General features: G+C 49.4%; 1 long non-coding RNA gene across 1 annotated transcript in view; it reads right to left on the bottom strand.

The window, feature by feature from the left end:
* The window catches only part of LOC148221942 (uncharacterized), a 38,966-nt gene that overhangs the window by 5,763 nt on the left and 8,635 nt on the right, over window positions 1-24,568 (bottom strand). Inside the window, exons 2-7 of the long non-coding RNA XR_015807095.1 lie at window positions 22,999-23,055; window positions 21,936-22,052; window positions 10,466-10,579; window positions 6,876-7,127; window positions 5,463-5,606; window positions 37-3,077 (exon numbers count right to left, since the gene is read on the bottom strand). This is a non-coding gene — a long non-coding RNA (uncharacterized LOC148221942). The remainder of the gene's footprint in view (window positions 1-36; window positions 3,078-5,462; window positions 5,607-6,875; window positions 7,128-10,465; window positions 10,580-21,935; window positions 22,053-22,998; window positions 23,056-24,568) is intronic.

Below are 24,568 nucleotides of genomic sequence, written 5' to 3'. Positions count from 1 at the left end.
GCCAACATTCAATTCAGATGTTAATATGTTAAATACCTGTTAAATACAGATGTGCCATGTTACATACAGATGTGCCAGCAGCCCGGGGTCCCCACCCTGGCAGGTGTCCCAGGCTTGTGCTCGGGTTGTGTTTCTCTCTCCCAGGGATGTGCTCGGGTTGTGTTTCTCTCTCCCAGGCTCGGCTCGGGGTGGGCTCAGGCGTGCCCGGGCTCAGAGCCCTCCCCAGACGCTGCTCTGTGGGTCACAGATGTCCCAGTTTTGGTTCTGCTGCTCTCCCAGGCAATGCACCCTGCCCTAAATGCACTCCTGGACACGGAGCTGCCGCTCTGCTCCTTCCCCCCCCGCGGGAGGCTGGCAGGGCTCTGCCGTGGAGCAGGGAATCATTTGGGATGGCCAGAGCAGCCCCTGCCCTCTGCAGAGCCCCCAGACCCCACTGCTGGCCAGGCTCCATCTCCCCCAGCACAGCCCTGCACGCTGGGCTCGGGTGCTCACAAACACTGCTGGCACAGCTCAGCAGCTTCAAAAAATACAAGGGGAAGAAATAGAGAATGGCCACAAAACATTTACTGTCAAATAAGCTCCAAGTGCTTTTATAACTGTGACTCGTGCCATGAGATACTGCTGAGACACGGTGATAAACACTTCCAGCCATAAAAACCTCATGCTTTGTTTCCTAAGTCACCTCCAAGTATTTGAGTGCACAAAACTTTTTGCCAAGGTCACTGCACGGGGCTGTGGAGCTGCTGCACCTCCCGGGGCTCCTGTGGGAAGGTTGGAGTCCAGGATCCCAGGGGTCTTCTCCAGCCTTACTGAGCTCATGGCAGGAGCAGGGTCAGAGGGAGAGCCCTGCCAGGGTCACCGGGACAGGGTGGGAACCTTCCCTGACTCCAGAGAAAACCCAAACCTGCTGGGCCCAGTTGCTGAGTGCAGCCTGGCACTGGTTAACATTCCATGGACTCCCTGCTTATCCTCCTTCCCCTCTCTCCATCCCTCTTTTCCAGCAGGGGTCACAAGGACCAGGACGACTTAATGTGGTGGGTTTGGTGTTTCAGGGCTTCAATCTGTTACAGGGACACCTTGGGACCAAAATCCAGATGTTCTCACTCTCATCTTTCCCTTTTTGTTCCTGCCTTCCCATCTCAGCAGATGGACCTCAGCTCCTCATCCCTTCAAGCTGTGGGCACTGGGCCAAAGGGGAACTTCTTTTTTTTCTTCCATCAGCAATTTTCTACAGTAAATAGCAAAAGCAAATGGAAAACCTTGTAGGAAGTCCCAGGCTGCTGAGGCTGTTTAAATGGGTTCAGAGCTCAGGCATGAGACAGATTAATCACAAAGCAGACATGTTGAGCCAGCACAGGAGATGACATTTGAGGGCTGGTGTAGGAACAGGGATGGGCAGGGATGGGAGCAGCTCCCACCCCATCCCAGTTCCCAAACCATCCCAGTTCCAGGATCTGCCCCCACCCCATCCCTGCTCCTGTGCCCCCAGCCCCTCGCCATGGCCCTGGGACCCCCCATGTTCTGGCCCCCCGTGACAGCAGTGCCGTGTCAGTGTCACCACCCCAGTGGGCTGAACTGGGTTGGAGTCAATCTGGTGGAGCAGATTTTGGTCACCCTACAAACAACAACAGCCCCCCTTTCCCTCACAGCCCTCCCACACACACATCTGCCACGCTGAAACTGGAAAATCAAATCACTTTTCCACTCTGCTGGCAGGAGCCAGCCCTAACTCAAGAGAACAAATTTGTGTTTAAACAAATTAACCCCTTCAGCAGAGCAGCCAAAGGCAGAGGGAGGGAGGGCTGGGGGCTCAGCAGGGTCAGTCCCACATGGGGAGGGGAAGGAGGGCTGGCACAGACACAAACAAACAAACATTTGACAGCAAACTGAGCACAGGGGACAGAGCCACAGCCCCAGCTGGGCCAGGGGCTGGGTCAGAGCCAGGGGACAGGCAGAGCCTTCCACTCAAAGGGAAAAAAAAAAACATCAGCTTCCCATTTGTGGGGTATTTAGTGGGAAAGAGATGAAAGCTCTTCCAGGGAACTACAAACCTTCATTATTCTCCATGGCAAAGCGCTGCTTTCTCAGAAACCAAAGGCTGCAGCACTCACTCACTCACTCACTCACTCACTCACTCACTCACTCACTCACTCACTCACTCACTCACTCACTGCCTGGCTTTGGTGATTCCATCGGGGTGATTCCAGTGGGGCCCAGGGACTGTGAACCCAAATGAACCCAAAAGAACCCAAAAGAACCCAAAATAACTGAAATGATCCCAAAAGAACCCAAATGAACCCAAATGAACCAGCTTCCCAGCTTCAGCTCCAGGGCCACTTCTGAGGTTTGAATTCCATGAATTCCGTGCATTCCATGAATTCCATGAATTCCGTGTACCTGGACAGGTGTGGACACAGCCTGGGGAAGGTGTGAGGGTGTGGGGGGTGCCTGGGAGCAGCCCCAGTCTCTGAGCACGGAGCAGGATCCATCCCTGCCCCTCACCACAGCCCCTGCATTATTCAGCAGAGCCTCTGCTGCCTTTCCATTTAATCCATGTGAAAATTGGATTTATGGCGCAGGAGTAAGAGCTATCTGAACATGGCCCATAAAACTGGAAGAATCATATTTTTCTCTTCAGCAAGCAACTTTTAACAGCTCTGCTGGGTGCTTATTTGCAGTCACCAGGCAAAAATTTTCTCTCTGCTGTTTACGAGCCTTTTACTCATTGCTGAGGCGGAGGGGGGTGCTTTGAGGATGCTCCAGCTCCTGGGGGTTATTTGCCCCGGGGACTCTCTGATTTGTGGTCCTGGCTGCTCTGATGTCCCCATTAGTCCTGATTGCCTCGGCGGGGGGCACGAACAAAGCTCTGGCAGCTCCTCCTGCAGCCTCGGAGATTTCCTGCCCCAATCTCCCCTCATCTTTTTCAAGACTCCAGCCTGGCTTTGGAGCCCTTTCCATCCCTGGCGTGGTCACCACTTTGTGTTTGGCGTGGGGGCCAGGGGCCACCAAAAGGTTCCCTTTGTGTTCCGTGCCTGGAGAGGCAGGGCAGCCACAGGAGCCAGGGGCAGCTCAGAGCTCTGCAAGAAAAGAGTCAGAACAAAAAGAAATAAATGTGGGAATATGCACACATATATACATATACATATATACATGTACATATATACATATACATATATACATATATACATATACATATACATACATACGTATCTATGTGTATGTATGTATATAAATATAAATATATATGCATATACATATATAAATAATATAAATGATAATATATATAAATAATATATATAAATAATATAAAGGCATACACACATCTATATAAATCTATATATACATCTAAATAAATAAATATATATATACATCTATCTACCTATCTACATCTATCTAAATAAATATAAAACATCCCAGTGAGAGAAGAACTAGGGACCAAAGGGGTTTAACAGTCATAAAGCAAGCTGGAAGGCAAATTTAAAAAAAAAAATTTAAAAAAAGTTTTTAAATGAATTAAATTAAAATTGGATACTGGCCTAAAATATTCGTCAGTCCAGGTGTTTGTTCCCACATTCTGGAAGGCTGAGCTGAAATGAATGGAGATTTCCTGGAGAAATTTCACACAACTCCTGTTTGTGGGTAGGGTGAAATAATGAAGGGGTGTGGTTGGTTGGTTGTTTCGCTGTGACACCATGTGGGAATTGGAAAGGAAAAGTGAGAATGAGAAGTGGAAGGGCCTTGGAGGGCCGTGCCCCTGGAGAGGAGAGTGGCTTTGGAAAAGGGAGATTCACCCCCTGCCACCAGCTCTGTCCCCTCCTGTCAGCTCTGCTCCAGCAGCCTGTCACAGCCTGTCACCTCCTGCTGTCCTGGGCAGCCACACGAGAGCAGTGAAACACCCACCTGCAAACACCTGGAAACATCTGCAAACACCTGCAAATGCACACCTGGAAACACCTGGAAACAAACACCTGGAAACAAACACCTGGAAACAAACATCTACAACAAACAGCTGCAAACACCTGCAACAAACACCTCCAAACATCTGCAAATCCCTCCGAGCTCGGTGTCACCCCCACCCTCAGCTCACAGGGACCCAAGGGCCACCCTGAGCCCGTGTGACCCCAGCAAAGCACCCCAAGAATCCCTGGGATGGGATGGGATGGGATGGGATGGGATGGGATGGGATGGGATGGGATGGGATGGGATCCATGGGATGAATGGGATGGACTGTGATCCATGGGATGGGATCCATGGGCTGGGATCCATGGGATCCATGGGATCAGTGGGATGGGATCCATGGGCTGGGATCCATGGGATCCATGGGCTGGGAGCTGAGGAGGCCCCAGGGGAGGAGAGGCTGTTGCAGGGCTCTGGGAGCTGTTTTTGTGTTTTGGCAGGATGCAGAGGAGGAGGGCACTGGATTTGAATGTTATGCTAATAAGAACATCTGTGTACTTAAATCAGCACCGAGCAGCTGGTACATTTAAAACAGCCCCCAGCATGTCTAAACACCCTGTAAATACAGAGTTAATATCTCCTGAGATCCATTTATCATTAATAAGTTATAAAACCAGGATTTGATGCACACAGAAATAAAAACCAGCCTATTCTTTCCTGCCATCTTCCCCCACCTCAGCCCTGGGGGTGTGAGGAGCAGACAGACAGACAGACAGACAGAGCTGCACACACTGAGGCTGGGGCTGGCCACTGCACAGGGACACTGGCCACCAGGATGGACAGGACAGAGGGACACCGGGATGGACAGGACAGACGGACACCGGGATGGACAGGGACAGACGGACACCGGGATGGACAGGACAGACGGACACCGGGATGGGCAGACGGACACCGGGATGGACAGGGACAGACGGACACCAGCCTGGACAGGACAGACGGACACCGGGATGGGCAGGACAGACGGACACCAGGCTGGACAGGACAGACGGACACCGGGATGGGCAGACGGACACTGGGATGGACAGGACAGACGGACACCGGGATGGACAGGACAGACGGACACCGGGATGGAGAGGACAGACGGACACCGGGATGGACAGGACAGACGGACACCGGGATGGACAGGGACAGACGGACACCGGGATGGACAGGACAGACGGACACCGGGATGGACAGGGACAGACGGACACCGGGATGGACAGGACAGACGGACACCGGGATGGACAGGGACAGACGGACACCAGCCTGGACAGGACAGACGGACACCGGGATGGGCAGGACAGACGGACACCAGGCTGCTCTGCTGGGAGCCGTCCCTGCCGTGGCAGGGGGGGAACAGGAGGAGCTTTCGGGTCCCTTCCAGCCCGAAGCAGTCCGGGGTGGGCTCTGTGCAGACACCGCTGAAATTCTCCAACATCCGCCTTTGCCCAGCCTGCCCGGCGCTACTGAACACCTGACACGGACCTGCAGGTCCCCAAAACGCTCCTGAGAGCACCTGGACTTACCTTGAACACCTTAGAACGCCACCCACTCAACTGTAGCAATGAAAGCTGGTGGCTATGATGGAATAAATCCCTTTCCCTCTGCTCTGGGCAGGCATTGGTCACACATATGGACAGATAGATTCTGTACTTCACTTTTAAAGGCTCCTGGAAGCACAGACAGAGCCTGCTTCATTAAACGTGCATTTTATGCATGCAGTAAGCTCAGGGGATCTGTGTAACTCCAGGTAGCAGCCAGGGTGTGCAGGTGGCATTTTGATGGATGCTGTGTGCAGCTGTAAAACCAAGATACTCCTCTGCACACTTGCAGGGGTTGTTTTCTCCCTCCTGCTCCTCTCTTGCTGGAACACTTTTATCTCACTCCAGTAATTGCCAGCAGCACTCAGAGCAGTGAATCCATGAGTGAACCGTGTCGGGCAGTTCCCTGCACAGCTCAGGGACCCCACCCGGGGGCTGAGCATCCTGTGCCAGCCAGGGACACTCCCAGGTGTCCCCACCCCAGCGCTCAGCACAGGGCACGTGGCTGCCAAGGGTTCCAGAGAGGGGACTGAGCTTTATTTATTATGGCTTTTACAGCCCTCAGCCATGATCTGCTCCAAGAGGCAAACACTCAGGAGAATTTGTCATTTTCTCTGGATTCACCCTCTCTGGAACAGGGGACTGGCACACAGGGCACACCAAAGCCACTTCATTAATTTGGCTTCTGATCTGGAACAGTCTTGGGCAAGAAACTTCAGACCAAGGCTGAAAACGCCCAGAGCCCCCAGATCAGGAGCAGCCAAACGCCAGCCCAGCCCTGCTGAGAGTGCTGAGCAAAGCAGGCACAAAGGGCTCTATAAATCAAATATCCCTGAGGGTATAAATCAAATATCCCTGTGAGGGGAGAGCTCTGCACTCACCTGCCCCAGGTGAGGGACACCAGGAGCTCCTGCAGGGCTGACAGAGCTGTCCTGGCCCATTTCCTTCAGGCACCTGCTGGAATTAATTTTTGGAGTCCTGGGGAAGGTGAGGAGGTTTGTTTGGCTCTCCCCACTCAGGGTCGAGCTGCCTGCTGGAGCTGCTGGCCTGGCAGCAGGGGCTGAGCCCCCAGCACAGCAGGGAGCAGCAATTCTGCACTGAGGGAAGGCTGGGAAGCTTTTCCCAGGGGCTGGGAGGCTGTAAATAACCATGAGCACTACACTTATTTTTTCCAAGCAATATGAATAGCAAAATGAATGACATTTTCCTGGCCAGAAGCGAGCAACATTTCTTGATGTATTGGGATGCCATAAAGTGAAAATTTGTTGTGTAGTAAAGTGCATTTAACATTTACTCTCTCTCCTGCTCCATCACTGCTAAACTGTCAATAACTCCCCCTCCTCACGCTCAGCTTCTGCTGGGGATTGGAAATTTCTGCAACATTAGGAGAGACTTTACCTTGACAGCAGATGGGAGCGAGTCCAAAGCCCCCAAATAGTAACCTCGTCCTTATCCCTTCTGTCCAGGGGATATTTCTGGACTGCCTGGCAGCAAAGTCTGCCTCAATTGGTTTCCACACTTCTGGAGCAGCTCCAGGCTGGCCAAGACAAGAAATGACACCTTCAGGAGAATTTTGTCCTGCAGGACTCCCCTGATAATTCACTGCACTTCTCAGGTTCTGAGATTTTAACTCCATCACGTTCCCGGGGGCTGGCAGCAGAGAAGAGAAATAAAGAAATCAATCACTCGATGAGAGGCAGCCTTGAACCAGAGCCAGCCCCCAGATTCTGGGAATTCTTTCCCTATTGATGAGAGAGGGGCTGCACCCCCAGTGCCCCCCAGCCCTGGGGGAGCAATTCCATCTCCCCAGGAACGGGGGCTCCCACAGCAGCTCCAGGAACATTCCCAGGAGCTCAGCAGACGAACCCCCCGGGTGGTGAATGCACAGGACTGGGACCAAAGGTGCAGCAATTGCTTCCCTCCTTCCACCCCTGTGCTCACTCCACTTGCAGCAGCACTGAATGCAACTGAAAACACTCTGCTGTTTATTTAATCTGCTATCTCCAATCCCCAGTTCCTTTTTTAATCCTCACCATTACAGAAACAGGCAGTTCAGACTCACAAAAATTAATTTTTCCTCTCCAATCTTAGCTGTATCTCCTAGAGGTTGTTTGCAGCCTTAATTAAAATCTATACACCCAAACTCCCCTTTCCCCACTGAAAGCAACATCAGTGCAAATAAAATCAGCAGAAGGCCCTGCCTTTCAGCACCTCGTTGGTTGTTTTACTCAAGACACTATAATAATAATAATAATAATAATAATAATAATAATAATAATAATAATAATAATAATAATAAATCAATTAATAATAATTCATAATCAATTAATAATAATTAATACTGTCATTCCCCATCAGGGAATGACCATGAACAAACCCCTGGGAGCAGGCCCAGTCCCTCCCAGCTCGGGCTCCTGTGCCTGGCTCTGGAAGCAAATCCCAAACCTTGCACTGGCAGGGAGACAAAGCAGGGCAGAGTTAGGATCAATAGCTAAATAAGGAACAGGTCAGCTCATTACTTTTAATATTTTACTCATTGACAAAAGGTATTGACTTCCATTGATGTCCTACAAAATGTGTTTAAAGAGCAGATGATGCTTTACAGAAATATTTGGAGTGCACTAAGAAAAAGAACAATTACCCCCATGACAGAAAATCTATTTTTGTTTGCCATCATTTTTCATTGGAGGAGCATTCACAGCAAAAAATGATGCATCAAGAGGCAGAGGTCCTTTCTGAGCCCCCCATTTGAGTACTTAGAGAGCAGCTCTGGAGAATTTAATTGCAAATACTGGATTTCTGCAGATTTATCGATCCCCTTCAGGGATTTAATCTGAACTCGGGTCTGTGCTGCACAATTCACAACCAGATAGAGACGGTGATTTCGGTCGGGATGGTTTGGAAAAAAACCTGCAAAATGCTTTTCTGTTTGTTTTGAGTTTCCCAAGTTCCATTCCCAGGTGAACTCCGTGGTGCTGCCAGGGCTGTTCCAGGGATGCTCTGGAGCTGCCTGGGCCATTCCTGCAGGGAAAGGCTCCTCAGAGCACCCAGCCTTTCACAGCAGGGCTTGGGGCTTGACCCACAGTCCCAATTAATTCACAGATAAAATTTAAAAACTCTACAGTGCTTGGAGTGCCTGAAATTTCACAGTCACTGATAATAAACCCTCACATGCAGCACCCAGGGAACGGCTCCCACTGCCAGGGGCAGGGAGGGGTGGGAGATTGGGCAGGAATTCCTCCCTGGCAGGGCTGGGCTGGAATTCCCAGAGGGGATCCCTGGCAGTGCCCAAGGCCAGGCTGGGTTTGGGGCACCCTGGGATGGTTTCATTGCCAGCACTGAAATTGGAGTCTCAGAGAGTATCAAAGCAGCTTCTAAGGGCTGGCTTGGATGAAAACTCCCTTTGTAAACTGAGTGAAGACCCAACATCCAGAGTATTCAATCAATACTGAGGGTGCCTTTGGTATAATGGCCTTATTAGAGGAAAGACAAAACATAAGGAGAAACAGAATTATCAGAGCACTGGTCTTTTTTAAGGCAGAAATTTTTATCCTACTTTTTTTTTTTTTTCCTCCCCAGAAAAATGAAGTGAAACCAGTCCATAGCAGTAATTAAATCCTATTTCTTCCATTTCTTTTCCAACAGATGTGTTCTACAAATGGAGCTTGCTTTTGTTTTGTCATGTCCTAATAGATTCCAGAGGAAATTTAATAATTTTCTTCTATCCTGAGTGACTCAGTGGTGCAAAATAGATGTTAAACAAGGAAAGAACAATTTATTTATCTGCTCTTGTGCTCCCTTTGCTTTCATTTGCATGTCAGCTGTTTGGCTAAATGGTGGGATGGGGAGGACGTGAGCACTGCTCTCTCCTTGTTCTGCTGATGTAATGACAATGGGAGGATTATTTCTTAATTTTCAGTGTGGTAAGTGGGTAATTATTGTCCAATTAGACTTGCTATTAACCTCTCTGCATCTCATTTTGCCATCCATAGAAGAAGAATAACAGCACTTCCCACTCTCCCTGGGATTCTGTGGGGATTTATTGGTTAATGCACAGGGAGCACCATGGAAATGAAAAGCTCTGCACCTTGGTGGGGCAGGTAATTAATAAAGAATCGTCATTAAGGTGGCTGAGCTTTGGGGACTGGGGGTGGGAGCTGATCCTGGCAGGGGCTGCACCCCTAAAGGATCCCCTGGAGCTCGGGCAGTGGGATGGGAATGGGGAAAAGGGGATCCAGTGGAATGACTGGAGCACCTGTGAGTGGGATTTTCACCAAGTATTTCCCTGAAGGGGGGGAGTGAAAACTCCTGAAAGAAAAGTCACAGGAATTGGGATAAAAATCTTCCTCAAGTCTCCCTCCCTGAGCCCACGGTTCCTCTGAATTCCCTGTGGCACATCCTGAGTGTGAGGAGCTGGCTGTGCAGAGGGGACACGGGGACAGAGGGGACACAGGGGACACAGGGGACACAGGTGCCATCCCTTCCACCAGCTGTGACCCGGCACAGAACTGCCGGGGACAGAAGCAGAGCAGCCACCTCAGCTGGAAACCTGCGGGAACACCACAAAAACGCCGAGATGGGAATCAATCGTTACATCCAGGGTGAGTGATCATAAATAAGGAAAAGAGGCAGAGCTGGGATCCCAACTCCAGCTGATCCTAATTGCAGCCCAGCTCCCGAAACCGAGGGGACATTTTCTTGATGGACAGGGAACGCTCAGGTAGAACTGGGTTTTGTAAGGATGGTTTTTTGGGGGGTTGTTGGGATGTTTTAAAGGATGATGCAATTTCATTCTGAAGATGAAAATCTATTGGAGCTCCTTCCCTTGGGCTGGCAGTGGGGGTTCAGGTTGGTTATTGATCCCCTTATCAATATCCCCTTATCGATATCCCCTGATCGATATCCCCTTATCGATATTCCCTGATCAATATCCCCTCATCCCCTTCCACAGCTTCCACAGGTTTACTTTTATCTAAAACCTCACTCACCACTGGTTTTAGCTGAAGTGATTCCTGTGGTCACACAGGTCTGGGGCAAACATCAGACTCACCCCGTCAGGACTCCCTGTGCCTTTTTCCAAGCTTCCTCCTCAACTTTTCACCCTGGAAGAACAGCAAAATAAATTCTGAGTTCTTCTCAAAGACAGAAAGGTCCCAGCTGGGGTCACTGTCCCTGGGGGTGACACTCGGAGCTCTGGGCTGGGGACAGGGTGGGGCTCCATGGGCTGGGGGGGCTTTTCCAGCCCCTGGGATTCTGGGATTCAGTGGGACTGAGCACTGACAGCTCCCATGGGAGACGTTTCACCTTTCCCTGCTGTGTGACAGTGCCCGGCCACTCCCAGCCCTGCCGTGGCACCGGTGGCTCGTGGGGACAGGGCTCGGGCAAGCTGAGGAACAGCCTGGGAACGATTCTCAGGGTTGATACAAAACTCAGCTTAAAAGCTCTTTTATTTAAACAAGCTGCCTCTGCTCGGAACATTATGTCTTTCTCCGGGAAAAACAAAACTGTTGTCTCATTTTAAAAGGAGTGCTTCCTTTAGGGCTAATTAAGCTGACAAATAACACTTGCAAAGATTGAGCAGTTTAAGTGATGACAAGGCAGCGCTGCCGGAACCCTGGAGAGGAGCAATCGCTGCTGAGCACAGCTGGGAAAATTACTGTGTCCCCTCTGTATCACGACAGTGAATGAGGGAGAAATAACACCTCATTAATCTTCCTAATGAACCCCCTCCAAACAAGGCAATTCGCCATTTCATGGTGCACATGGGGCTGCTGTGGAGATCTGCTCAGCTGCACCAGGGGGTGCAAAACTCAGCAGGACCCTCAGCACCAGCCCAGGGTCAGCTTCCAGCTCCAGTCCCAAAATCCCAGCATGAGCTGGGCTGGAGAGACCTTAAATCCCAAATCCCATCCCATGGATCCCATCCCAAATCCCATCCCATGGATCCCATCCCATGGATCCCATCCCATTATCCCATCCCAAATCCCATCCCATGGATCCCATCCCAAATCCCATCCCATTATCCCATCCCATGGATTCCATTATCCCATCCCATTATCCCATGGACACCTCCCACCATCCCAGCTGCTCTCATCCCAAATTCCAGCCTGGCCCCGGGCACTGCAGGGCTCCAGGGGCAGCCCCAGCTGGGTTTGTTTGGCTGCTGTCATTATGGGATGGAGGATGCCATCTAACAGGACAAGGTGACAGAGGTGTGGGGTTTGGGGCACCACAAATCGCCAGGAAAACTTTCCCAGCCCTCTGGGCAGGGGGAGCTGAGAGTGCCAGACTGGCCCTGCCCTCACACCCCAGCCCCAGGCAGGAGGGGCAGGGGGACACGGGGGACACGAATTCCTGTTGGTGTCACACCAAGGATCTCCTCAGTCACAATCAGGGGCTGAGTCCTGCTCTGCTCTTTGTGTGTTTAACACTGACCCCATAGCACTCACCACGGGCTTTGGGCTTTTTGGGAAGATTTGGGTTTGGGCAGCCCCAGGCAGGAAGGAGGGACTCCTGAAACCTTCTCCAGGCTTTCTGTAAAACCCCAAACCTACAGCGTTCCAGAGCCCACATGGCATTTCCCTGCCTTTTGTTACAGAGTTTGAGACGAATTCTGATAAAAACCTCAATTCTGAACAGCACAGCAAACCCTCAGGCACCCATGGGTTTCTAAATAAATAACAATATTTACAGAAACCTCCTAAAGAAAGGGAGTCCACCGGGGAACAGCCGTGTGGGCATTTCCTTCCTGCAGGAATGACAAGATGGGCAGGTCCTGGCAGGGCTGGGGGTGCCCAGGGGTGCCCGTCCCTGCCAGGACAGGGGACCCTGAGCTGGCTCACTCGTGGGCTGGCTCCCCTCCCCTGCCCCCAAATCTCAGCTCTGCACAGTCTAGGGAGACTCATGGGGATAAAAAAGGACAAAGCAGCCTCAAGTCATGTCTCAGTTTTCCTTTTCCACACAGGAAACACAGACATTATCACATCAAACACCACTGACTAAACACTGCCATTGCAAATACCCACCATTTCTGTATAAAATATCCACATATCCACCACTTTCTGTATAAAATATCCACCAGATTTTGTATAAAATATCCACCACTTTCTGTATAAAATATCCACATATCCACCACTTTCTGTATAAAATACCCACCACTTTCTGTATATAATATCTAAATATCCACCACTTTCTGTATAAAATATCCACCAGTTTCTGTATATAATACTCAAATATCCAGTTTCTGTATATGATACCCAAATATCCAGTTTCTGTGGCATTTCAGTGCTGTGTTGCCACCATTTCAGCACAGAAAATGTCTCAATTTCCCAGTGCTCCAGCCCACGGTACCAGAGCTGTGGGGGCTCCTGCAGAGCAGCCAGAACCATGAGCTCCCCTCCACAATCTCATTTAAGGGTTAAAACAATTAATTCTGACCATTTTCCTTTCCCAAATACAGCACTGGAAGGTCTGAAAGGCATTTTGGGGTGTGTTTAACACGAAATTTGCCAGGCTTCAACTTCAGAGCCTTCCACTTGTGTGAAATTGTTTTCCACACGAGAAGTGTCCCTGCAGAGCAGGTTTTTATCCCTTCCTGCAGCCCTGGTTCCTTGTCACAGAGCCTGGGGCAAATTCAGCTTTGGGAATTCTGCCAGCCCTGATGGCCCCACCAGCCCCATGGCCAGGCTGGCTCTGGCACTGACAAATCCAGCCTGGCTCTGTTTGCTCCAGCACTGCCACCCCCTCCCAGCTCTTCCCCAACACAATCTTGTTATCTTTGGGCCTTGCATGGCTTTTTAATGATCATTATTATTCACATAGCACGATGCACGCAGACAAATTTAATCATGTTGTTTACATGAGCAAACCTGATCGACTAATGGAGAAATTACACATTTTTTTTTGCCACTGTTGGCACAAATGCAATTTCTTTTCTCACTCTCATTAACACAGTTAATGTTTATAAAAGTCTGGTGGTGCTGGAGATGAAAGTGTTTTCTCCAAAGAACAGGTAAACCATAAACAATAAGAAGAGTTCCTCCCACCCCAATACTGCAATAAATGTGTGTCAATCCCACAATGAAATGAGTGAGGGGAGAAGCCAAAGAATCAAATCCAGATTAATCACATTTGATGAAGAGCTATTGGAAAGCACACGAAAAATCCTACAGAAAGACAAAAAAAAAAAAAAAAAAAAAAAAGAGAAATTGCTGAAAAACACCAACATTCATCCAAAACACAGAACCCAGTCCTTGTGCAAGAGGAAGGAGCAAACACTGATGATGACTGGGGATATCACACTGGTGATGGCCAGAGCAGGGACAGGGCACAGGGAGGGCAGAGACAAAACTGCCCAGGGGAGCCAAATCCAAACCTGCAGGGGGAAGGGAAAAGAACAAAACACAAAAGAGCTCCTTGTGCTTCCAAAGCCACCAGAGAGGTCCCTGAACGGATGGGGCTGGAATTGCTCTGTGTCTGCAGAGCCAGCACGGCTGAGAGAGCCTGGGAGGGACAGGGGACAGGGGATGAGCCAGGGTGAGAGGTGTCCCAGCAGGAAATGGCACACAGGGGATGGCACACGGGGAATGGCACACAGGGGATGGCACACAGGGAATGGCACACAGGGAATGGCACACAGGGAATGGCACACGGGGAATGGCACACGGGGAATGGCACACAGGGGATGGCACACAGGGGATGGCACACAGGGAATGGCACACAGGGGATGGCACACAGGGAATGGCACACTGGGAATGGCACACAGGGGATGGCACACAGGGGATGGCACACAGGGGATGGCACACAGGGAATGGCACACTGGGAATGGCACACAGGGAATGGCACACAGGGGATGGCACACAGGGGATGGCACACAGGGGATGGCACAAAGGGAATGGCACACTGGGAATGGCACACAGGGGATGGCACACAGGGGATGGCACACTGGGAATGTCACACAGGCCCTGATGTGACCGTACCCCATGGCAGGAGCCACTGACCCCCCATCACTGCTGCCCTGTCCTGGCCAGCCCCGAGCTCTTCTCAGCTCCCCCAGTTCCCTCAGCCTGGAGAGAGGGACACAAATCCACGGGACCAAGGCCCTTCCTCCCTAGGGCAGCTCACTGCTGGAAGTCATCTCATGATTTCTCTTTAAAGAGATAAAATATCATCCCAGTCACCAGGGATGGAGGGGCAGGATTTCCATCCCTGGGATCTGCACTCTGGACCTGCAGATGCCCTTGGCAGAGCTGTATATTCTGTATATTGCTGTATATTCTGTATATTCTGTATATTCTGTATATTCTGTATATTCTGTATATTGCTGTATATTGCTGTATATTCTGTATATTGCTGTATATTGCTGTATATTCTGTATATTCTGTATATTCTGTATATTGCTGTATATTCTGTATATTGCTGTATATTCTGTATATTGCTGTATATTCTGTATATTCTGTATATTCTGTATATTCTGTATATTGCTGTATATTCTGTATATTCTGTATATTGCTGTATATTCTGATTATTGCTGTATATTCTGTATATTCTGTATATTGCTGTATATTGCTGTATATTGCTGTATATTGCTGTATATTGCTGTATATTCTGTATATTCTGTATATTCTGTATATTGCTGTATATTCTGTATATTGCTGTATATTGCTGTATATTCTGTATATTCTGTATATTCTGTATATTGCTGTATATTCTGTATATTGCTGTATATTCTGTATATTGCTGTATATTGCTGTATATTCTGTATATTCTGTATATTCTGTATATTCTGTATATTGCTGTATATTCTGTATATTCTGTATATTGCTGTATATTCTGTATATTCTGTATATTCTGTATATTGCTGTATATTCTGTATATTGCTGTATATTCTGTATATTCTGTATATTGCTGTATATTCTGTATATTGCTGTATATTCTGTATATTCTGTATATTCTGTATATTGCTGTATATTCTGTATATTCTGTATATTCTGTATATTGCTGTATATTCTGTATATTCTGTATATTGCTGTATATTCTGTATATTCTGTATATTCTGTATATTGCTGTATATTCTGTATATTCTGTATATTCTGTATATTGCTGTATATTCTGTATATTCTGTATATTGCTGTATATTCTGTATATTCTGTATATTCTGTATATTGCTGTATATTCTGTATATTCTGTATATTGCTGTATATTCTGTATATTCTGTATATTCTGTATATTGCTGTATATTCTGTATATTGCTGTATATTCTGTATATTCTGTATATTCTGTATATTGCTGTATATTCTGTATATTCTGTATATTGCTGTATATTCTGTATATTCTGTATATTCTGTATATTGCTGTATATTCTGTATATTCTGTATATTGCTGTATATTCTGTATATTCTGTATATTGCTGTATATTCTGTATATTGCTGTATATTCTGTATATTCTGTATATTCTGTATATTGCTGTATATTCTGTATATTGCTGTATATTCTGTATATTGCTGTATATTCTGTATATTCTGTATATTCTGTATATTCTGTATATTCTGTATTGCTGCTGCACATTTCCATTTTCCTTGAAAACCTTTCAGCGTCCAGGCAGCTCTCGGGTGGAATATCAGGGAAGGCTTTGCCTGATGCCATTGCCTTCTGAAAGCGAGCTCACAAACACAACCTGCCCAAAACTGCCCATGCAAAAAATCTCATTAGTGCACAGATTTCCAGAAGTACAAGGTACCTGCCTGGCTTCATCCCTTTATTATCCGTGCAGTGAGGGAATAATTAAGCAGATCCGCTCCCTAGAAAGAGGGGAAATATCTTGGCTGCTGTGACACAAATAAGGATGAGGAAGGAACTGCTGCAGCTGGAGAGCAATTACCCATCAGCAGCACAAATTCCTGCTCAGGTACTTCTCTAATCCGCTGTCACTGGTGCAGATATCACACACAAAGCTCCTGAACACTTTAAAGGGAGCCACAGCAGCTCAGTGGATGCTTTCCCCAGGCACTGCTCCCATCCCAGCCCTGAGGGCAGGGCTTGTGCCCCAACACCCCTCTGGTTTAGCCAAGAACGAGTCCATGCTCAGGGCTGAAGCCATTTGCTCACCGTGGTCCAACCAGGCTCGATTTTTGCAGCCTCTCTCCAGGCAGGTCCCACAGGTACAGCCCAGGAGTGTTTCCATCAGTCCCACATGGAAACCCCTCCAGCCATCACCATCCATCCATCCTCCATCCTTCTATCCTTCCATCCATCATCCATCCATCCATCCTCCATCCCTCTATCCTTCCATCCATCCATCCATCCATCCATCCATCCATCCATCCATCCATCCATCCATTCCTCCTCCATCCATCCATCCATCCATCCATCCCTCCTCCATCCATCCATCCCTCTCTCCCTCCCTCCATCTCTCCTACAGTGGCTTCTACTGGAGATGAACCCCTGTAAGAAGCAGATACATAAAATACAACGTTATAATGAATTATGCAAGAACCATAAAGTCCACAAATACTCAGCTCTCTCCAGAAGTGATCTGACAAGATTAAACTCCTTATGCTATTCCCCAGTTAACAGTCTACTTAATATTTGACTAAGCATTATTAAAATCAAAGACAACCAGAAAATAGCACCTAATTCACTGCAGGAAGCACGAGGGTGTGCTCAGATCGACACATGCTTCTCACAGAGCTGCAGCTTCATCAAAGGGATGTTTAATCTCTTGGCCATCATTAATTCATGCTGATGGCACATGCAGGAAGCTGGAGCACAGGAAGGAGCCACTGGCACACTCGGTGCTCACGAGGAGATTTCAAACCCTGAGCGTGGGGCTGCAGCTCCTCAGAGCACTCCGGTTTCTCTCAGGGTCTCCAAAATGCATCTTTAAACCAGTAAACGAGTGGCAGCACCCTCAGCTTCCTGTGACCACCCCTAACTGGCAGAAGTTGTCACACAGAGAGAGGTGGGGCGGGCTGGGGCTGCCCCGTGTCCCCAGGGGCTGTGTGGGGTGGGAGGAGGGTGCTGGGCACAGCCCCTGCCCCGTGGGGACAGGAATCCAGAGCCCCCCGGCCCCAAAATCCCTGCAGGCAGGTCCCCAGCCCAGGGCTGAGGTGGAGCTCACCCTCAAAGGAAATAAACTGCACTCCCTGGTATTTAAAACTCTCCAAAATTGGGTTTGTCCAGCTGCTGCTGCTGCTGCCGAGCAGCTCCTTGCCTGAATTCTGCTCCATTTGCCTTCAGCCTCCTTTATAGGCTTGGACTATAAACAAACCAATAAAATACCTCTCAGCCCCTGATTTAAGCAACTTTTTAATACTTGGAGATTCACTTCTGTGCCAGTTCAGTACAAAATCACTTTTATCTCCCACCAAGCAGAGACAGAAGGGTGGTGCTGGCTGCTGGCAGCAGCATTTGGCATTTCCTGGGTGAAAGAAGCCCTTGGAGGGTTAAACAGGAGCCCTCACCTCCCCCAGGTGAGTCAGGGCAGGTCGGGGTCCCTGAGCTCCCCTGGGCAATCCTGCAGCCTCACGAGGCCTCCTCAGTTTGAAACGCCAGAAAAAAGCAAATTTTGCAGGACATTCCCAGCCCCTTCCCATTCCTGGTAACCAGCACATCCCAGGGAATCAACATTCCCACAAAATCCTCGTCCTGCTCCACCCACCAGCAGAGCTCCTCTGCTGGAACAGGAAAAACAAAGTCTGTCACAAAATCAAAGCTGCATTTTTCTGCACTTAGTTTATCTCTTCAGTCGATTACACCACCAAGAATTGCTGAAGCACAGCTACAAGGAAGATCCAAACATTGAGGGATTATAAATCCCTATGTTAAAAATCATGTTCAGACCTCCAGCTGCCAGGTGTCACACTCTGGGGGTTTGGTAAAAGTCATAAAATTAACCAAAATATTGAGTTCTGCAATTATTTTTATGCAGTGCAAGAACCTGCTTTCTGTTACAGCACGTTATATGCAGATAGTCTATAAACATTAATGAAATTAAACTAAAAAACATTTTAGCAATTAATAATTAAGCAGCATTCAAAATTCTGCACGTTAGACCAGTTTTGAGTCAAGCCTGGTTTGCAGGAGTAAGTGATTACAATGTTTGCACAAAGAAAACACCAGATTTTCAGTGACATTCAATTCAGTATTTTACTGATATAAAGATCACAAATATTCCTGGAATCACCCCTGCACACGTGGCTGAAGCTCTCCTGAGCCCCTCCTGCTCCAGCCTCACACCAAGCAGCAAAATAAAAGCTGGCAAAAGTCACCGCAGGATTTTGCAGAGCAATCCACAGAAATTCCTCCACAGCTCTTCCAGGAGCTGCAGTTGCACATCCCAGATCAGATTTATTTTCTATTCTCTCTCCACAATCACAGCTCCATGGCTGCAATCCACCACAGAAATGAGATTCCAGGGTGGGGAATCTGGCTCTGCGAGTTCCATAATTGCCTTTTCATTGCCCTCCTGGAGTTAGAATCTCTGCACAAATTAATATTAACACCACGCTCATAAGGAGCGTTAACAGGGTCCAGGGAGCAGCCCTGGAGCAGAGCAGAGCAGCTCTGGCAGTGCCAAACCTGGGGACAGCAGGGCTGCTCCAAATAAAGGGTGACATCCCAGTTCCTCACTGCCCAGCCCAGACAATCCCTGTCCCAATAAAAAGTGAAATTCCAGTTCAGTCACTGCCCAGCTCAGACAATCCCTGTCCCTGCTGTCCCCAAATAAAAGGTGAAATCCCAGTTCAGTCACTGCCCAGCCCAGACAATCCCTGTCCCAATAAAAGGTGAAATTCCAGTTCCTCACTGCCCAGCTCAGACAATCCCTGTCCCAATAAAAAGTGAAATTCCAGTTCCATCACAGCCCAGCTCAGACAATCCCTGTCCCTGCTGTCCCCAGGGCTCTCCCCTGCCTCCCGCACCCCATCCTGCTGCGGTTCCTTTTCCTGGGGAAGAGCCACAACCACAGAATCCCCGAGGCTGGAAAATCCCTCCCAGCCCAGGCTGTGCCTGATCCCGTCCCTGTCCCCAGCCCAGAGCACTCGGTGCCACCTCCAGGGATGGGGACCCAAACGTCCCCGGGCAGTTCCAATCCCTGAGCACCTTTCCATGGGGAAATTCCTGCTGGTGCCCACCCCGAGCCTGCCCTGGTGCACCTGGGGCCGTTTCCTCTCCATAAAGCCGTGAGCTCTGCTCTCAATTCACGGAGCTGCCACCCCACAGAGATTCCCTGGCAGCTCGGGGTTCATCGGGCTCCCCTGGCTGCGAACCAAGGGCGCAGATTCCCAGCAGCAGAAGCCACGTCAAAAGAGCAGAGCAGGGAAAGCTTTGCTCTGTGACAACGCTGGGAAATCCAGCTTTCCTTGAAGTGGGAACACTCAAAGGATGTGAGAGGCACAGCCACGAGGCTCAGCTGCCTTTTACAGCTGCAAAGAGCAGAGGATGGAGAAGTTCCAGCCACGATCCCCTCTGTGCCTTTTGGCCTCCCTGGCAGGGGGAGCAGGAGGCACCCCCACCCCGAAATCAGGGAAATCCCACGGGCATTGCCTGTGACTGCCACAGCCTTCAGCCTTCCAGAGCCTTCAGCACTGGCTGCTTGCAATTCTTCACTCATTTATTTCTGACCGGAACCAACCCCACCCCAAATGGCTTTTCCCGAGGTACCCTCAATGTTTGTGCCAATTAATGCAGGGGCTGCAGCAGGTGAGCTGCTCGTGTCTCCCCCGGGAATGATACATTCAATTACTGAGGGAGATGGATGAAAGCAGGGCACCAAAACACAAGTTCTGTTTTATTTCTGCTCCACGCATCGCTGGGTATTTCCAGCTCATTTTTATGCAGAGGATTTGTGCGTTAGGAAAAAACCCTCCTCGCTCCCATCCTGTGCATTACACCAAGCATTTTTTAAAATAATTTCAATTACACTGGCATTTTGGTGTCTCTAACAACCGGGGTTCTGCACATCTGTTCCTGTGGAGGCTGCACGAAGCACTGTGTCTTCATGGGGGAGACTTTCAGGGTTTGTTTCGAACCCACAGGTCCTGGGCATCCCAGAAACCTGTCCCGACGGGTTTGGGTGATGGGAAGTGCCACAGCCCTGCTGCTCCCAAGGAATTCCATTATTTCTTACTCCAGCTGGGGATCAGCCCAAGAGCTGCTGTAGGAGGGAAGACAGCATTTCAAATGACAGCCTCGTTATTTTGGCAGCTTATCTCTGCGTACAGAAAGCAATTATTGCTGGAATGCATTCACTTTTTGTTCAGCTTGCTTTTGAAGATTTAGCATCCCCTCCTCCCCACTGCTGTTCCTGGATTGCTGAGACAACACCGTGGCAGAATCATCAGATGGGAACACGTTGGGAAAGGAAAAATGGTTCCATTTTCATTGGAGCCCACAGAAATCCTCACAAATGCCTGAGGACACACAAGCCATGTGCTTGCAGTCACTACAGAAAATCCCACGTTCCTCAGCACAGAACCAAGGCTGGGAAAGAGCTCCCAGACCATGGAGAGTGCAGCTGTTAGAGCAGCACCTGCAGCATGCTCAGCACAGTTTACACTGAATATCCCGAGCTGGAGGGACCCTCGGGGTCATCCAGCCCAGCACAGCCCCAAAATCCCACCCTGGGCATCCCTGGAGTGATGTCCAAGCTCTCCTGGAGCTCTGGCATTCCCTGGGGAGCCTGGGCAGTGCCCAGCACCCTCTGGGGGAAAAACCTTTCCCAAAATCCATCCCAGCCCAGCTCCAGCCCTTCCCTGGGTGCTGCCCTGTCCCTGTCCCAGAGATTGGAGCTGCAGCCCCAGGTGAGCTCTGACCTCAGGCTCCTCTGCTCCAGCTGAACAAAACAAATTTTCTACATCATTTCTTCAAGTTCTCTTCTGAAAGTGCCCAGCCCAGACCTCTAGAAACGTGGAGGGACAAAGAGCTGCCCCAAAGGAAAGGATGGAGCAGCTCAGAGCAGGGGAGTGGCTACACAGGTGAAATAACCTGGGTTCCACTCACTAAACCGTTGTGTTTATTCCCTGAACTCTCAGCCAGGCAGAAATCATGGACATCTTGGCAGAGAAAGCAAATCAAACCCGAAGGAAAGGCTACCAGAGGGTGCAGGCTTTGTCCTCTCTCATGATTCATTTTCAATTTTGGGAAAAGGAAGGCAAGGGCTAAACAGCATTTGCAAAAGTTTCATCTCTCTGATAACGTTATCAGCCGCTCTGCCATGTTCTTATTAAAATAGAATTTCCTCTTTCCTTTGTGAAGCCTGAGCTCTCACACCCAGAGTGGCTGCACAGGGGAATTAAACAGCACCTGAGCCCAGAGGCTCCACTCACACAGTCCCTTTCCTTACCAAGAAATTAATTTTTTCGGGAACTTTTCATTTTCAACTCAATCAGAGCTGAAAGGAAGGTACAGAATGTTTTAACCCTTCTGGGGTAGAGAGTAAGAAAAATCCGTGGTACTCACAGACAGCACCAATGCAGAATCCAGGGATGTTCAGGGGGGTCAGCCAGGAGCTGTGGGGTGGCAGGAAATGCTCCTTACAGAGACTTTGGGGTAAGGATGACCCCAACACGATCCCTCCTGCTCCACAAACAAGAAATGACACATTTGAATCTCAAGCCCTTCTTCCCTCTTTTCTCTTTATATGTGTGTGTATCTCAACGAGACAGAATTTCCTTGCAAACGATTGAGCTTAGTTTGAAGTGGAAATGCTCTGATGACCCCTGGACCAGGCTGGTTTGGTGCCTGGAAGCTTTGATGTGTGCTTGGATCAGGGCAGCCCCGCAGCTTCAACCAGCTCTGCCCTTTTCTCTCTTCTTTCCCTTTCTTCTGTCAAGGCTCCCAGCACTGGAGAAGGGTGGAAGGACTCAGCCATGGCAGAGCCCAGCAAGAGGAACAAATATTTGGGTGTCTGTGCCCATCCCACGCAGAACTGCAGGTGCTGGGGGAGCTCAGGGTGCCCAAGGGTGAGGCCAGGCTGGATGGAGCAGCCAGGGCTGGGGAAGTGTCCCTGTCCCTGTCCCTGCAGGGAGGGATGGGATAATGGGATAATGGGATGGGCAGCCCTGTAAATGTTTCATATGATTCACAGTTGAATTAATTAGCAAATGATTGACATCTTACTGCTGTGATTTGCAATGAAAACCCATAAAGTCTGTGCTAAATACTCAGTTTACAGATAAAATATCAGTTTAAGCACAAATGATTTAAAAGACAAAGACACAGAAGATGAATAACTACAAAAAAATCTGTTCAAATTGTATTTCACAGCCCTCCCTGTCCTGCCACACAAACCCAGACTAACCCAGGGCTGTGGGGCCAGAGCCCAGCCCCACACTGACATTCTGGAGCTGAGCTTCCATTCCCTTCCCATCAGGCTCTCAGCTAATTATACAGGATTATCGTCCCAAAACACGGGGATTAGGCGAGGCAGGAGAGCAGCTGAAACTTATTTGCAGGTTTTGTTTAACAGAAAGGTATAAAACGCAGGGTTTGTACAGAAACAAATCATTTCTGAAACACACACCTGAAGGCAAGGGGGAGGAGATCAGAATTCGGGATTTTCCTGTTCCCTCTCACGGTGCTGCCATGGGAAAAAAAAAAAAAGAGCTGGGAGCTCCTGGAGCTGCCACTGCTCCCGAGAGCCCAGAGTCCTCACAGGGCTGCCATTAATTCTCTCCCCAGATGTGTTTCATCCCAGATGTTCCGGTCATGAGGAGCTCAGACCCCACCGAGCAACACCCAGCCCCGTCATCCAAACTGGGGGATAAACACCCTGAGGATGCTGGATTTGTTTAATTGCCCTGGGGATGCTGGAGTTTGTTTAATTGCCCTGGGGGTGCTGGATTTGTTTAATTGCCCTGGGGATGTTGGAGTTTGTTTAATTGCCCTAAGGATGTTGGAGTTTGTTTAATTGCCCTAAGGATGTTGGAGATTGTTTAATTGCCCGGGGTCAAAGCCCAGCTCAGCAGGAGGGGTCACACACCTGGGACCCTCAGGGACGGGCAGAGCTCCTGCTGGGGCAGCTGATGATCCAAACCCTGTCCACGGGCAGGGACAGCTCTGGAATCCCCCAGGCCTCCAAGGAAAGCCCCAGAGGTTTTCCAGCAGGAGCTGGAGCTGCTCTTCCCCCAGGCTGGATGGGACCAGGGCTCTCCCACGCACTGCAGGAGATGAGAGCACCACAGCGTTGGTTTTGTTGGGATTCTCTTACCCCGGGGTGAGAAAATCCTGCTGTAAACATTTCCAAAACACAGCTTTTAATCCTGACCTTTTCATTTACTCCCCTAAATTTTGGCAAAGAGTGCTGTTAGTCTTCTTTGTCTAGAAAGCCTCGAAGCGCCGTGGTGCCGTTTGCCCTGCCATGAGCTGGTTGTTGCTTCTGTGGGAGCCCAGTAGATCCCAGTAGAGCCCAGCAGAGCCCAGCAGATCCCAGTAGAGCCCAGCACTGGCCCCTGCCCGGTGAGGGCTCTGTAATAAATCAGCCCCGTGTCAGGAACGTTCTGCAGGCTGCACTCGGAATTCAATTCCTCCCCGGCTCTTTCCTCACTCCCATTGCAGCAGCCCCGTGTGCCACCCCACCCTGCAGAGCTCTGCCAGCCCACCTGAGCCCACCTGAGCCCACCTGAGCCCAGCTCGGCTGCCCAGGGAGCAGCTCTGCCTCGGGACGCCGTGTGGGGAGCAGGAGATGGAAAACAGGAGGAATAAAATGAGATGGGCACAGTTCCCCTCCCTATGTTCCAATGAACTGCACAGGGAAACACGGCAGGAGAACAAGTTAAGACTGACCTTAAAGGCAGCTGCTTTCTAAAACGTCTTTCTGATACCATAATCATCTCACAAACTCATTTGTGGGAGGAAAACCTAATATTTCCTCTCCATTTAAACTTCAAGGACTGCCTGAGGCTCTTTCCAACCCAAAGGACTCTGTTATTCTGTGAATTTGCAGTGGGACCCTCAGCTTTCACCAGCCCCAGCACAGCCCCTGTGCCCCCATCCCACAGCTCAGCATCACACAAACTCCCACAAACTACATTTGCAGCTCGTGCCAGAGCCTGGTGAAGAGATTTTACAGGAAAAAGTTGCTTTCTATTTGA

The sequence above is a fragment of the Sturnus vulgaris genome, chromosome 15, assembly GCF_052056855.1.
Source record: "Sturnus vulgaris isolate bStuVul1 chromosome 15, bStuVul1.hap1, whole genome shotgun sequence".
Classification (NCBI taxonomy): Eukaryota; Metazoa; Chordata; class Aves; order Passeriformes; family Sturnidae; genus Sturnus; species Sturnus vulgaris.
Note: the sequence above shows the minus strand (reverse complement) of the source record. Positions and strands in the feature narration are given on the sequence as shown.